The sequence below is a fragment of the Astatotilapia calliptera genome, chromosome 18, assembly GCF_964374335.1.
Source record: "Astatotilapia calliptera chromosome 18, fAstCal68.1, whole genome shotgun sequence".
In the NCBI taxonomy this organism is placed as follows: domain Eukaryota; kingdom Metazoa; phylum Chordata; class Actinopteri; order Cichliformes; family Cichlidae; genus Astatotilapia; species Astatotilapia calliptera.
The window spans coordinates 29,328,888-29,345,741 of record NC_137439.1 but is presented as its reverse complement, the minus strand read 5'-3'; the positions used below and the strand labels follow the sequence as shown (position 1 = coordinate 29,345,741).

General features: G+C 39.2%; 1 long non-coding RNA gene across 1 annotated transcript; it reads left to right on the top strand.

Annotated features, from left to right (window-relative positions):
• Nucleotides 1-5,582: 5,582 nt before the first annotated feature.
• LOC113010689 (uncharacterized) lies at nt 5,583-8,016 on the top strand. Its single transcript, XR_003270378.2, has 4 exons — nt 5,583-5,723; nt 6,427-6,544; nt 6,659-6,827; nt 7,339-8,016. It is a non-coding gene; the product is annotated as an uncharacterized LOC113010689 (long non-coding RNA).
• The last annotated feature ends 8,838 nt before the right edge of the window (nt 8,017-16,854 follow it).

The window sequence follows — 16,854 nt, the reverse complement described above, 5'->3', positions numbered from 1 at the left end:
CATCAGGCACTGGTTCAACTCAGCTCGGAATCTAACCGGCGAAAGCAACCGATCCTGCTTTTATGCATACTTCAGACTGTGACAGGGACCTCTCCCCGACTTAGTTATTTAAGGAGCCACGAATCCCCAGGTCACCACCCTGGATCTCCTGCCCTCACAGGTCCTAGCCCCGCGTCCGAGACTAGGTGGGGTAACCAAACCCGTGACACGCGCAGCGCTCAGCTGGCAACAAAGCCTTTGAGCCCCGCTTTCTAACTAATAGTAACACGTTTCCTGCTTTAACGCACGAGGACGGATCACCGCCACTTTTTCCTAATAACTAAGACGGATCAAACACCGCCGAGGATGAAACACCGATTCTATTAATCCGTAACAAACATCTCCTGCTTTAACGCACTGAGATTTTCTTACGGGGCGCTAAACATCAACTTGGAGTTCTTAAAAAAGTCTCTTGCTTTAACGCACTGAGACGGACGCTAGCCGCCTTTTTTTCTACTGAGTGAATTTACACTGCGATACGTTCAACTTAGCGAACAGATAATTTAGGCTTTAAACAATATGCACGGTTCGAAAATAAACAGGTCGTGCTTACCTTTTAATCATGTGAGCTAGCTCTCTGTTCGCCTCGTTTCACGATCTCAGCTCTGCCAATTCATCTCTGCGCCTCGAGCGAATCCGGGTCACGGCACCAAAACTGTTGAGAAATCAGTTTTACCCCGGTTCTTTTTATTCCTCGAGCATCCAGAGATGGCACCGGACTCAGTAGTCATTTTCACAAAACTTTTATTCATCTTTACTCATCTTCATTTACTCATCTTCATTTAAGCATGCACTTCTAGAAGGGAAGACGAGGCCGGTGTCCCTCTGCAAAAATCTTCACCCCTTTGTTAGTTACAGCCAGCTTTATAGAAGTGACCCCATCATAAAACCCCCACGGTGTGCTGCAAACTCTGTCTGTGTCTATGCGAGTGCTCGTGTGAGTGTGGATGTGTGTGCGTGACAGTTAGAATACTGTGGGTGTAGGTAACTCCCTAGAGGTCATAAAACCCCTCTCCCTTCCAAACCACAGGTATCCAGTTACAATGTTGAGACCCCCACCCATACATCCTCTGGGGAATTTCCACTCAGCATTAACTCTTCTCTGTTTTATTTTCACAGCTCAAGTGGGGGAGGGGTCTCCTACACTCTAAGTTCACGACACAATCAGCCTTTATTATATTGAGGGCAGTGTCAGTGTCTCTACAACAGTTCTACATTCTATGATAACACATTTCTAAACTCTAAATCAGCTAAATATTCTACAGGTGATACCTGGATCCTACAGAGGTTGCACAGGTAGTCCAACTCTTCCACAATGCACATCAATATATGCCATTGCCAGAAGGTTTGCTGTGTCTCCTCCATCTTAAGGGTATGGACAACATTTCAGGAGATGTGCAGTTACTCTAGGAGAGCTGGACAGGACCGTAGAAGGTCCTTAACCAATCAGCAGGGCGGTATCTGCTCCTTTGTGTAACGAGGAAGAAGATGAGCACTGCCAGAGCTACAAAATGATCTCCAGCAGGACACTGGTGTAACTGACTCTGATCAAACAATCAGAAATAGACTTCATGTTTAATTAAAATTTTTACAAAGAATAAATGAGCAGCTTTGTTGCATAATTTTGTTCTAAATCTGGGATTTTAGTTGTAGTCTCAATAATTTCATTTTACAGAGTTTATAAGCAGTGATTATCTTGTTAAAATTGTTTGCTAAATTTCAAAAGGAAGAGATTTTAGTATTCAGGTAATGTACTTTTGAGTTATTTTTGTATCTTTTAACATTTCACAAAGTAAACTTGTTTTGTATTATGAACACATGTTTTTGTTGGCTGGTTTGAGTTGCATGGATCACAGACATATCAGTTTTTTGTGAATATAAGCTGCTGTCGGATGAGCAGAATTTTCAGCTTGGAACATTAGTGCTCATCAGTTAATCGTGAAACACATTTAGTGCTTCTAACAATGTTTCCTCAATCAGTATATTGTTATCTATCCATTATGACTGTGTCTGTACATGTCAGTCATTAAATGCTTCTAAAATTCAATTAACACAGTTACACAGTTCTCACCCTGTTGTACATAGTGGGAATCAAATGGAAATTGTATCAATCATTTGTCCATTGTGTGAATTCAACAGGTGGTTGCTGATAAAAGTCTTCTGTGTCGTTGAAGGACACATCCACAGATTGTCCATTCATAACTGTCACCACTGGACTAATGTGTATTTCTCAAATGCCTGTTGATAGACTCTATAGACTATGTGTCACGATCTGTGTGCAGGCAGGAAAGGACCCAAACACAGACTCATACACGGAGGCGAAACCAAAACTCAAAAAGCAGCTTTATTGCTGGACACTAGGAAAAACTTCACTAAACTTGAAGATATAAAATAAACAAGGCAGTCTTGGCAGGCAGAACACACAGACAGGTATGAGGGAGATCGCAACGCCGGACAGAAGAAAGCAAAAGACTTAAATACACAGGGAATGACGAGGGAACAGGAAACTCATGGGGAACACAGCTGGGGGCAAATTACACACAACGAGACAGAGGATGCAAAGCTAAACATAACCGATGAGACAAGGTACCTTCAAAGTAAGAGAAGCAAAGCAAAACATAGCACACACAGACAGGAGACTACCAAAGTAAAACAGGAAGTAATGGAAACACGGGCACACAGAGGCGCAGACAGACACACAGAGACATGACTGAGGAAACATGGATAACATGACAGGCAGGGAGGAACAGAATGAAATACAAGGGAGGCGAGACACAAGAACTCACAACAAAGATAACCACAGCCACAAAGAGGAAGACACAGACGGCAGATCTAAAATTCAAAAAGCTAAACAGAATAACCTAGGTAATATAGGACAAATCCTTAGGATCACAAAGTGGACTTCAATATAAATCACAATGCAAAATGATATCAAAACACAAGAAACTCAAAATGCTGGGTCAAATGACTCAGGATTGTGACACTATGACTATACAAAACATGGCCAACAGTTTGTTGGAGATATTCTCACTGTTGATACGTCTTGTGAAAGAATCTATCATCACAAGGAGGCCATTTACATGAAAAGGGAAAGACCATCTGTGAATCGAGGAGGAGGCCTAAGGGTACATCTTTCACCATCTTACGATGCTGTGATTGCAGCCATTCCCCAACTCTCTGTGAATGGGACTCATGGCCATTGATCAGTGGTCTTTGATCAGTGGGTTTTGGTCAGTGGTTGTTGATCAATGGTCATGAGAATTTGCATAATTAAGATTAAGGAACTGACCTTCCAGCCCATTGTTCCTTCAGTGGGCTGGTTTCAGTCATTATGCAAATATGCTGTTTATAAGATTGGGGAAACCTGCAGTCAGCTGAGACTGAAGAAGTCACTTGGATGAGAGATGAAACGTTTCTCCCATAAAACGCTACGTCCAGATGAACCGAATCAACTTTTTGGAGAATCTATCATCACTGTTGACGAGGATGATTAAGTAATCAGTGGTGTACTAACTGTAGAAGCTATAATGGAAAGTAATGTCTTTGTCAGACATTGATGCAAACACAGAAAATATAAATTTTGATCACTGATTTGGGGGATTAAAAATTGGAAATGGAACTTATACTGTCTTTGAAAACAGTGTAACATAGATTATATGAAGATGGATTAACATCAGTTCATTGGTGTATTCTCTTTTCTTTTTTAATAGGAAATGGCAGCTCGGACTACTCGTCCTACTTCATGTCCATACCTCCCAAGACATTGTGAAAAATGACGTTATCTTCACATCCACAGTTAGTGGATGAGTTGTGTCAGAAGCAAGTGTAATTTTGGGAACATTTTCTTCATACCAAATAAAATATTCCCAGAAACATTTGACTGCAAGCACAACAGATGTCTATTGTGCTGTTCATAAGAGATATGTTTTCTGCAAAAGGGACATTATAAACTTAATATTATTATCATTAAAAATATTAAAATGTAATATTCAACGGGCGCTGCTGCTCACTCAGTGGAGGCAGCATCAACAATTATCAATGAGATCGTAACAGTTGGGGATTTTGATCACAGATGTATATGACAACTCAGGTTTGTGGCATTAAATTTGTATTCTAATTTTAAAAATGTAATACATATACATATAATACAATTTATAATAGACACCTTTCAAAACATAGCCTACACCTGATTCTTATACCTGCATTAGTTTACTGATAATGTTGAAATTGTGGGGGGAAAAGCAGATCAGCAAATCTGTAGCTGCCAGCTCCCCTCTAGGCTTCACCTCTGCAAAAGCTGTGTATCTGAACTGGACCTCAACAGTGTTTGTGGTCTCATAAGGTCTACTGTCAATTTTAGTTTGCATACTTGGATTGTTCAAATATATTATGCTAAATATAGACAGATTTTTCCACAATGGATATGATAGTAAGAGTTAGTAAACCTCTATTAAAGTCTCCCTCTGCAGCCTGTTGTTTCTTAGATTCAGCAATGAAACAAAACATAGATGACATTCTGTCGCCTCGGCAACCACCAAGATCCCACTTCCTACAGACATTCAGTAACTCTCATTGGATAGTGTCAATAAATATCTTTCACTAAATATGAAAGTTTTCTACCTGTCCTTGTTTAAATTATGAAAGAAGTTATTATGTGTGAGAATCTGTTGAATGTCGAATACGTTTCCACTAAACACACTGTAAAAAAGGGCAGTGAAATTGACATAAAAACCATGTAAAACCCCTACAGAAATGTATAGTAAACCCCAAAACACAACTTTCCTGTTTCGATCACAGTGAATTATTGTAAACCTTTAAACAGAATGTTCCTGTTATATTTACAACATGAATGTGTGATTATAATCAAATTTATTGGTTAAAACTACAAATACTGTGAATAAAAACAGTGAAACACCGTAATACTCATAACCAAACAATCATGTTAATTTGACATGCAAATACTGTAAAAATCACAGTTTTCTTAAAAACACATGACGTATATGTAAGTCACTTTACAACTGCATGGATGTACTGGGCCTACTTTTAACATGATTCATGAAATGATGCAAAGTCATGGATTGGACTAATAAAAATGTTTTCACAGAAGATGTCATTGTGAACCTGAGAGGTTGCCTCTCCATTTATAGGCTATATAAAAATATACAATTAAAATTGTTTACATCATGTTTTTTTCTTAAATCATTTGCAGCCTATTGTAGGGTAACCAATAAGAAATTATTATTTAACGACTAAGTAATGCTTCTGTCATAATGCTTGTATTCTTTATGTTTCTTTTAATTGCAATGTGATACTTAGACTAGAATACTTTTTTGGGTTAGGTCAGCAATGTCTCATTATTAAAGGCTAAACAAACTTACAGTGCCTCCCATAGGATCTCTATGGTGCCTCATCTCCACAGAGCTGTAAGCTACTTCAGGCCACTCACAGTTGCACTGAGCGCGCCTAATTTTGAATGTGCATCTGAAGCTCGTCTCTGATTGGATAATGACGTGAGGGCGGGAGGAGAAGAGCGCCTAGTTCACGACGCTAACGAGCCAGCACGAGAGAGAAGACGGGAGAAGAAAACATCGAACTTTCAGCAACTACGTTGTTAGGACAAATTACAAAATACGATTTCAAGTGTTTTTTGAGGATCTGTGTTTGTTCGTCAGAAAGTCTGCACGGTAAGTTCAATATCTTGGCGACGTTTTTTCGAGATAAAAGCACCAGTTGATATTTAGACCAAGGCTCATAACCTAGCGCTAGCATGCTAGTTCAGCTGAAAAGCACAGGCAAACTTTAGAAATACTAAAAATGATCATCTGCGTCTTTTGTAAAAAGGTATTGGTCACATTAAGAGGCTATGTACTACATTGCAGAGTGCATAAGAATGAGCCTTGTTGTATTTTTAAATGTGTTGGCGCCAATTGCAGCCAAACATTCACCACGTACTCTGCTTTCAAGGGGCATTTTTATCGTGTGCACAATGCACCTGCACTTCAAGCTACTCCTAAAGCTCTTGTTGCAGATTTAAAATGTGCAGTTTCATTATGTGCCCGCCATTTTCAAACAGTGAAAGAGCTAGTGTCTCACTTAAATGATCATATTGCAGGGGGCAGGTCTGTGTCATGTCCAGTAAGTGGTTGTAAGCATATGTTTACAAAAAAGTCATCATTTACTTCTCACATGTGTAGGAAGCATAAAGCTTGTTCCCCAGATGGTATTGATGACATGTACAAGGAATCTCGTCCTCAGCCCCCAAATGACAGTACAGAATATTCAGAAAACACACATGAAACCATGGCATCTGCTAGTTCAGCCAGTGATATGCCAGAGAAGGATAGTCATTCTTATCTCAGAAACATGTGTCTCTTTTACCTTAAACAGCTACTCAGCTACTTTGAAGAGAAGGAGGAGTCCATGCTTCTCTGTGTTGAAGATACATGTCTGGCAGATGAGGTACAACTGGAGCAAGTGCCTCTGACACCCACTATTATCATGTGTGGTAAGTCTGTTTCATAGCTCTCTCTCTCTCTTTTTTTTTTAAGTGCATTTTTTTATAGAATGTCATGTGACTGCCGTGTTTATTGATATAACCTGTTAAATAATTTCGTCACAGGACAGTCCTGCTATTCCTCAAGAAGATACATGCTGAGTGTTGATCGGCACCTCGTCAGCACAAACATATCCTCCTTCATTTCTGCACTGTGCCTCATGTTCGGGAGCTACTACAATTTCAACATCCATTATCCATCTGAGCTGGCTTCCACTTTAGAGTTTCTTCAGAGGTGAACAAATATGGCTTTGTTATTTCTTATAACTGAGACTCTGGGATCTGGAGTCTGGCTTTGATGTGGTTCGAGTCCAGGTCTGGCTCTGAGTCTCGGTCGGCTTTGGAGCCGGTTTCAGTTGTTTTTTCTGTTTTTTTTTGTTGTTTTTTTTGTTTGTTTGGTTTTTTTAAATACATTAACAGTCTGAATCTGGGTCCAAGCCTGGCCGAGACTCAGGGCTAGACCAAGCGTCAACTGACGTCTGACTACCTATAACCTTTGCTTTGGATTTTAACAATGCTAAAGTGTGACATATCACTGCAGAAGACACTCGTGAAGGGTGCCAATACTTTTGACCATGCATTGTTCACTTCCCCACAGCATTTTGGTTATACTTTGTCTTGAACGTGGTCATGGCCATGACTGTATATATATGTATATACTTAATTTTTACTTACTTTGTATGTGTATTTTAACTGATCAATTATAAAAATGCTTAATAAACTTTTATATGATTGTTATTCTACAGGTGTTTCTTCTCCATAAACCCAGAAAAAGGAACCAAAGTAGAGAACAAAAACTCAAAGCGTCGTCTCAGTGTGAACCCTCGAGTCCTCACCCTGATTTAGGATCTCGCCGACCACGAGTGGCGCTAAGCCTAAATCTTGACTCTCTGTGGACTGTTAGTTTTACTTTGTTAATTTTGTTCCACAATGTGTACTGGAACCTTTTACTGGTCGAATGCATGAAGCCAATTCATGAAGATGTTCTTTCTTTGTAGGAATGTTCTTTATTTACATAAGAAAAGAAAAAAAACAACATGCTGCTACTGCAGTGTTTCTAGACCACATGTGTAGGTTTGTTTCACCACGTGGTTTTGCTGATGTTTTCTGACCAGGGCCATGGTTGTGGTGACAACAGGGTGCGTGTTGCGTTGCACGGTGATTATGATCATTTTTGGCACAATATGTGTTTTTTGTTTTAAAGTCTTAACAGGTTATTTAACTTTTTCTGGTGGAGGGTCTAACAAATGCTTGTTTCATGAACATGGTTCTTGCTTTGCAGGAATGTTCCACAGCTTTTATAGCCTATATTTTGATTGAATTGTGTAGTTGCTGTGTGCCTTGCATATTGTGTTAGTTGGAAAAATGGATCCATTTGCTGTCATTTTGCTAATGTGGCTGCAAAATAAATTTCCCAAAAGTGATATTTTCCTCTCTTGTGTTTTCTCATGTGTATTTTTGCATGTTTGGGTGTAGGCGTAGCAGTAAGAAATTTGCTGGGTTATGGTTACAATTTTACATTAAAACATATAATATTCAGCATAGATTTTATGTATAATTTACAGAGCAGCTCCATTTAATATGCACAGTTTCACCGTAGTTCTACCATTTTAAATTAGTTCTTTGTACGATATTTCCCTGTTAATTTTGCAGTTTATGGATCCACAAAAAGCATTTATTACTTGTAAAAGATACAGGAAATAGTGTATTTATATATCACATCTATGTGTGAAATTAACTTCTTTTTCCTGTAGATTTAACAGTTTTAATCTGAGATTCATTCACTGTAAATCAATTTACAAGTTGCATCTGTAAAGCGTTTTTGCAGGAAGTCCCTGGTAACCCCAGCTGCCAGGGTTTTCCTGTAAAAACAGCACGTTTTTTTTTTACAGTGCAGTTGTCTTTTACGTTGGTTAGGTTTTTTTTTTAACAACCATTTAAAAAACATATTTTGCTTTTTTATTTTTTACTGCAATTCCTGTAGAGTAGCTTTTATAGTGTTAATTCAGAATGTGCTACAAAATAAAAGCCTTTTCTTTTACCGTAGGTTTGTGGGTATTTTATTTTGAATTGTTCCAATCATGGCACTTCAAAAGAACAGCCTGTGATGTCGTAGTGCACATTCTACTGGAAAAACCCTTAAATAGGGGAGACATTCAAACAACTTTAGTGGATCTCGGATGGCAGAAACACAAAAAAACCTGGTTGTTATAACAAAGACAAGGCAGACGCAGAGAAACGCAGACGCAAACGCTGACGCATCTATAATGGCAGAAGCAAAATTAGAAATGGTCATCACACCTGAGCTTGAAAAAGCCGCACAACCAAATCCTGAAAAGTCTCCTGTGGCACAACCACAAAAGGAAATGGTTGTGAAACCAAAGAAACAAAAAAAGCAAAAACAGAAAAGAGTGGCTGAAGAACCAAGAAGACCAATTACTCGGGCATATGCTCGGGCTCTTCTTGAAGCTCAAAACAGCCCGAAAAATCAAGAAATGCAAGAAAACACTGAAGCTGCTTCTGAAAGGGAAAAAGCTGAATCCCTCCCCATTTCAAATGTAAAGGTGGACATGGAGAGAGAGGGAAATGTGAAGAACCCCAGCAGACCAAACCCTGGGCCTAATGGAGGGACTTGGCAATATCAACCCAATCCCACATTTAGACCCCATCAGGGCAGTGTCCAGTTTAATCCCTGGCACGAGATTGCTGCTCTCAGACAGCAACTGGAAGCCTCCCAATACCATCAGAACTACCTTTACGGGAAAATGGTAGGTGCAAACAAGAGGGCCTCTTATCACCAGTTTCAGGTGAACAAACTTCATGAACAAATGCACGAGAACAAGAGAAATCATGAGGAAACAATTAAAGACCTCATAGAGCAGCTAGAGGAGGCTTCTGGTAATAAGCCCAATGACATCAGTGAGACAGAGGCTCTCACAAATGCCAATGAAGCTATTGTCATACTGGATGAAGTGATGGTTACCCTGCAGGACCAAATCAGCCACCCTACCACAGAGCAGTGTGTGGAGTCTGCCACTCCAACCACAGAGGCTTCACACACTGACTCTGTAGGACTGATGTCCTCTAAGGAGGCTGAATTTGAGGTCCAATGTAGGATTCAGCAAGAGCAGATTGAGATGCTCCAGAAACAGCTCCTAGCAGCTCAAAATCAGCTGGAAGAGCAGGCCATTAAACATAGGCAGGAGCAGGAGACACTCAACCTGGAAATCAGTGACCTGAAATCCCAGCTCTGCTCCAACAAGGCCCTTCATGATTTGAAGGTTGAGGAGCCAGAAGAACAAAATTCCACCAATGCAAATGAAATGCATAATTGTGAGCCTCTGAAAGAAAACCAGACTGGAGAACAGGAGAAGATGGAAAAAGAGGACTCACTGCCATCCACTGCAATGTCTCTGCAGGAGCCTCAGAAAGAAAAAGACACCACAGAACAACAGAAGATAGAAAAAGAGGACTCGCCTGCATTGTCTGTGCAGGAATCTTTGCAAAGTCTACCTGAAAAACAGAAAATGCTCACTGTGAAGGTGGCTGACCTCGAGACTGAAGTTAAGAGCCTGCCAGAGGTTCCGCTGAGTGAGAAGAAGAAGAAGAAGAAGAAGAAGCGGAACTGTCTGCGTCCCCAATTTCACATAATTGGTCTCAACATCACATCCTAAAAAATCATATTTATATACAACTAAATTGTCAGTGAACATTTGAACCCCACTCGGTCAAGACAGAAGGCCACCCCTTCCTGAGCCCGGTTCTGTCAGAGGTTTCTCCCCCATTAAGAGGGAGTTTTTTCTCATCACTGTCGCCAAGTGCTTGCTCATGGGGGATTTGGGGGCTTTTTAAACACCAACCACTGATAAGCTCACTGACATCAAATTTAAGACTCAGCAAATATATAAATGGATGAGGAATCATCCATTTAAAACATGTTTGCTGGGTCATATTTAGTTGTATATAAATATGATTTCTGGGACACTAAGGCCAATCACAGACTAATTTGGATAATTGGTAAAAAGAAAAATTGGAAAAAAAAAAAAATTGATGTGTCATTGTTTCATATAGATTTCAAATAACATGCCATTTGATGTCAAAAATGTTTTTGTTACATATGCAGTGCTTGTGGTCTTATATTCTTATAATTCTGTTCATTTGATGAGTAAATCCTTCTGCCTTGCTTCACATATTTACTGCTGCTTGGCTAGCTTTAGTCATGCTAGCATCAGCACAGGTAGAAACAGATACACATCAGAGACATCACATGTAGCTTGTGTTCATGTTCAGAGTGCCATCTGATAAAAGCAGGGAGCAAAGCACTGAGCAGCATATCAGTCAGCACAGAAAACAAATGCCATAAATGTCATCAATTAGGCTGGAATAATTTGCTTGCAGTGGGTTGTATTGTAAGTGCTTTACATTTCAGCATGACATCCTGTGTCCTACACTGAGGACATTCTAAGAAAAGCTGGTCATTTTCTTAGAACGGAGCTAAAGATAAAAACAAAACAAAACCAAACTTTCATAAGAAATCTTTATTCTGCAGTAAGGGACATTAAAACCCTAAAAATGTTATCATTAAAAATATTAAAATATGAAGTAATCATAATTTTTGCACAAAATCAAAAGAATCTGTTTATGCAATACCAGGTGCTGTAACCTTTTCCACTCTGTTATGCTCAATCGCTGCATCTTCATGTAAGACACGTTTGTTTGTGTGATCTTTAAAGCAGTTCTTCTAAAAAGTTATGAAATCTAGGATTTGGAATGCTGATTTCTTCAAGCTGCAGCAAAATGTATGTTTGATACATTCAGTCATGAGTACTTTATACTGTTATTATTCCTGTTAAGAGTATCTGGAATATGCACTTCTTACAGTGGCCATGTTACACAGTACCCTGCTCAAATGTAGGTAATGTTAGACATGAGTCTCCTGGAATTAGACCTCAGTACTGTTAAAGTTGAGTTACTGACCCGTTGCGGTGTCAATAAAAGTGCAAAAAATAAGAGTGCTTCTGGTGTCTTGCTTTAAGATAAAGTCCCATGTTTTTTGTAGCTTTTTGAACAGATGGTGTCTTATTCTCAGCAATTTTTTCTAATTATTGTTCTCAGAGTTGAGATTTAATTCTTATATTTAACTCAATCAAGAAAGAAACAATTCAGTCTCTTTCCTTGTAATAAGTCAAATTTTCTTCAATTAAGCATAAATTTTAGACAGTTTTGTCTAAGGCATAGATTCATTTGCTAGTTTTAACTATTCTATTCAAGCAACTTTTGCTCACCCCATTTTTTCTCAAAACAAGAAACTATTGTCAGATTTAAGACTATTTGGCTTGTTTCAGGTATAACTATACCTGAACGATCCCAAATGGCATTTGTGGGATCCTGAAACGCTGGTCTGCCCTCAAAATGAGTCACAGGTGAAAATGCTGGAGCAGACGTATAGCCTTTCATTCATTTTTATGTGACTGTGATTACTTGGTCAAGTGATGTCCTGGGTCAGTTCTTCAGGATTTACGACCTCCGGGTTTTTTCCCTTATTTCTTGATGCCTAAAAAGTAGCACAACGCTTGTGTTAATATGTATCCAGAGTAAGTCATTATTTATTATTTTCTTTCACTGAAGGAGCAAGTTGAAATCCATGTGGGACATGCTGCTGTCCTCTGGTCTCCGTCCTATCTGCCAGTCTTGTCATTACATGCTGTATGCTGCTTTAAAAGCACAGCATGGGAGAATAACACAAACCTAAACATCATGTGACTGCAGATCCTTTAATATGTTTAGATTTTTGCCCTAAAAATGTAAGACTTGATATCTTTATGATTTAGTTGATCCCTCATTTAGGATCAACTAAACCTCACATAAGTGAAAGATTTTGTACACCTGCGACATGCATGTGTTTTTTTTCTTTTTGTAAGTATTGATCCATCAAAGAGATGAGATCACATGATTGTGATTATGTTTGATAGCCAACTTTTAACTGCGTCCAGATTTATTTCTCAGCCTCAGTTTCTCTCAGTTTGACGATCCTGACATTGCTGACATGCCACTCGAGCTCCTCTCAGTAAATGGAAATTCAGCAGATGCCACATTCTTCTGCCCAGAGAGGACAGCAGTTGTAGTTGAGGGTAACATCGTCATTAATCTCCCCACACTGTCTGAAGCATTTGCATTGCTTTTTGCATTGATTTATGCGCTGCGTCTTAGTTACCCAAAGCCGGCCGACACGTTTGACACATTTGTCCAAAACATCATCGTGGGTCTGGAGTAGGGATGGGTATCGAAAACCGGTTCTTGTTGAGAACCGGTTCCCACTGTTTCAATTCCTTGGAATTGTTTGCCATTTTTACAAACGATTCCCTTATCGATTCCAGTCGCCCCGAATGACGTCACCACGTTGCGGAGCGTCATTTACCTGGCCTAAGCAGCTCAAACGCTCAAAAGTTTGGTTATACTTTACGAGAACGGATGACAACAGGACAACTTGCAATACTTGAAAAGTAGATATTTCATTTAAGGGAGGAAACACTACGAATATGCAAAAGCATTTGCTCACAAAACACGTGATAACCTTAAATGAATGTCGTGTTTTTAATTCCGCTCCGGACTCGTGAATCTCAACCCAGCAGCAGCGGTAACGTTTGCACGTCCTCTCCCGTTAATGCGGCAGGTAAATAATCAACTAACAGTGCATATTATGTTAGCTGCCTTATTACAAAACCTGCCATTACTGTGCATTTAGGTGACCATGATGAGAGAGACAGAGTCTGGCTCAGATGCTGGCAGTTGTCGCTGCAGTCTACCGGTAGCGTCTCCTTTCAGGCCAGGATAGACGAATGTCACCGAGCAGTGACTGAGTTTGTGGTCAAAGGCTTGCACCCATTTGCCACAGCAGATGATTTTCGGTAAGTGAATGTGTTTAATTGTAGGCAGGGACATTACTGGATATTCTTGTGTAATTGCTACAGAATAATTTATGTTATACTTTGTTATTGCTACAGAAGAATATTTATTTTATTATTTTACATTTACAATTTTTTTCCTGGGGACCCTGTGACACCCCATCGAAGAGCCGTAGGCTGTGGATCTCTTAAAATCTCTCTGCTGGGTTTGTAAGGCCATGTTACTCCTAAATTTCTATCTTGTTCAAAGAGAAGATATAAAACAAAGTTCTAAGCTAATTGACTTTAGTGTTCTCCTTTTTTTAAAAGAATCGATAAGAGAATCGATAAAGAATCGAATCGTTAAACAGAATCGAAAATGGAATCGGAATCGTGAAAATCTTATCAATACCCATCCCTAGTCTGGAGGATGGGAAATTGAGGCCCAGCGGGTTGAGTCTCTTGGCAGTTGAACCTCTGTCAGAAGTAGGGATCTGTCATGGTCCTGGGTCATTTGACCCAGCATTTTGAGTTTTCTTGTATTTTGATGTCATTTTGTATTATGGTTTATTTTTAAGTTCATTTTGTTAGTCTTGAGTTTATTCTATATTACCTAGGTTGTCCTGTTTAGCTCCTTGGTAATTAGGATATTAGTGTATGGTGTCTTTGTGTGTTCTTTCCCTTTTCTGCACTGGAGTACACAGATTAGTCCTTGCAACACATGTTAGGCTATTGAAATGGTGCTCATGCTCAATTTTGAAATAATGATTAGAAATGAGAAAAAAAACCTAATAAATAAACATGTGATAATTAGGGATTTAAAACATTTCATTTCTAGTGGACCATTTGGAATTCACCCAAGGATCCTGAGTGTTCCCCTTTCACCACTTTCAGAGGAAACACTTTTAAGTATCCACTTTCAAATGATTTATTGTCGCCCTAATTATGGACCAATAGCTCCGTTTTGATTCATCGATGCCATCTCTTCTTTTAAAGTCTCCGCGAGCCCATTAAGGATTTCCTCCTTCCATGCCCTTAATTTCATTGACAGCCATGTCTTCCCATCCTTCAAGGCAGCTATCAAAAAAGCAGCTGTGGTCTATATTTTCCACCTCTGCATCAGCAGGGGACTGAAGAAAGCGATCAAAAGGAAAGGACTCAAGACAGCTGGGTTATAAAACCCACTGAGTCTGTAAGTCTGTAAAATTTATTAAATTGTTATCTTGAGACCAAATGCGGTATTGTTTCTCATTCGTAAGCTCAGGCTTTTTGTGATAAAGTCTCTCATAGGAGTTTATCTTGACCTCTTGTAGCTGCTACTCGATGGGGAATTGGGCCTAATAATAGAGAATGGGAAAATGCAATTATTGTGCCCTGGAGTTGGAGAAAAGCGAATGGAATACAAACAGCTATGAGAAAAGCTGCCAACCCCAAAATCTATTGTGCATGCAGTGGAAACACTTCATTTTTTCATTATTGATGCATTAAGCACCTTCTTAGAGACACGCCTTTAGAGTCAAAGTGATATTTTTGTTCCAAGACGAAGTCAGCAATTTATTTGATTTGTTTCAATTTTCACTTTTTGATCTTCAGCACACGCACCCTGAAAAATGGGAGGAAGCTTTTCTCTTGCAGGGAGAGCAGTCTTTCGGCATGCCGCGGTTTATGTTATTTGGCACCACGTCTTTTGTCTGATTGCTAAAGAAAGCAGGCGGACACAGGCTGGGAGTAGAGCAGACTGATGGACAGCGGATGAAAGAGGATGCTCACTGACCTGGAGGCATTCCAGGCAAGATGTCAGGGAGACATAATAACCCCTGGTGTGCACAGAAATCAGTGAGTGATGGTGGAAAGCACTGTATACAGTCTATACGATGAAAGTGCACAAAGCCCAACTCTATGAAGATAGAGGACATCTAATACACCGGAGCAGTTTGGTTGTTGTTGTAATATGGAAAGACTAGAGGATAAAGCGGGTAATACCCCAGTAAGTATTTTAATAATATTGAGAAAATCTGATTCACTTTTGGAAAACTTGTGTGTAGCTGAAGATTATAGCAGTCTGTCACTGCCTTCTTGCTTAAGCCACATTTAATCAGGATGCTGTAAAAACAAAAGAAAGCGTTATTGAAAGATTTAAAGGACTGTCGTCGAAATGAAAACCAACGTCAAGAAGCACTTCTGTTATAAAGGCTGGAATGAAATGGCAATAAAGTTTCACACTGTCATATAGTCTCCATGTCTTTTCAAGCAGCACTAACTCTGACTCTAACTACTAAGATGAAATGGGGTAAAATATACGCCCAAGTCAAGTTTAGGGCTCACATGTAAACATATTTGGAAGAGCAATGATACAGTTTGTGTGAAATGGAGAGGTTGTTTCTACCCACTGGGTTTTTAGATGAAAATGCCCATTTATGAGAGCATTAGCATGCCATTTGTTGAGTAGTCTGGTGGGATGAGCCGGAAGCTCTAATGGTGTTAAGACTTCAGGCTGAGCCAATAATAAAGCCACAGCGTTATGTAACTTGTGGAAGGAAAAGCTTTTTAAACCTTAAACTGGGACAAAGTCTGCGAACAAGCGTTTCTCTTCGATCAGATTTAACTTGCTGCAGTGATGATTTTTTTATTAATTTCTTTAATTATTGAAATGCCAAGGGTTTTTTTTTTTTTGGTTTGTTTCTTTAGTTTATATTTCTTACACATTACACATTTTATTACCTCAGTCGAGCAGGTTATGTAGCGTTTGCCTGCCCGTGTGTCATTCTGTCTGTTAACAAAACAGCTCCGAAAGTTTCCACTGAATTCTGATAAAGCTGTGGAGCAGTGTAGAGTGACAGTAATCAAGGTCTTCAAGGCCAGTCTAATGATTTATTGATCAAGCTTTATAATTTAGAAGCTATGATTCTTACACTTGTGGTGTGTATTGTTTGATTATACCATAAAAAGACTCATAATATCTCGCAGCTTTTCTTTCAAGTTGACCCCAAATTGGGTTCTACCTTTGATGCACTGTCAACATAAAGAGAACGAGCTGTCTAGTAGTAAGTAAGTTAAATAATAATATTATTTAATAAACTCCAGTCATTCATATGCAGTTATTTGCAGATCAATACCTATTACCTAGTCCTATATACTGTTTGTGTAATCAAAGTAAACATCTGGCATGCTACTCTTATCTGATTTTTACTGCACTACAAGCTTAAAAAGATCAAAGAAAAGAAAATGAATATCTAGAAAATACAATACCATCCCCTTAAAAGTAAATGCTACCCAGAAGGTGAGCTGCTTCTTCTTGTTCTTTATTTTACTTACACAATACACATTTATTTCAATAACATATTCGACTCAGTCAAATGACTGTTCTGTTTAGAACTA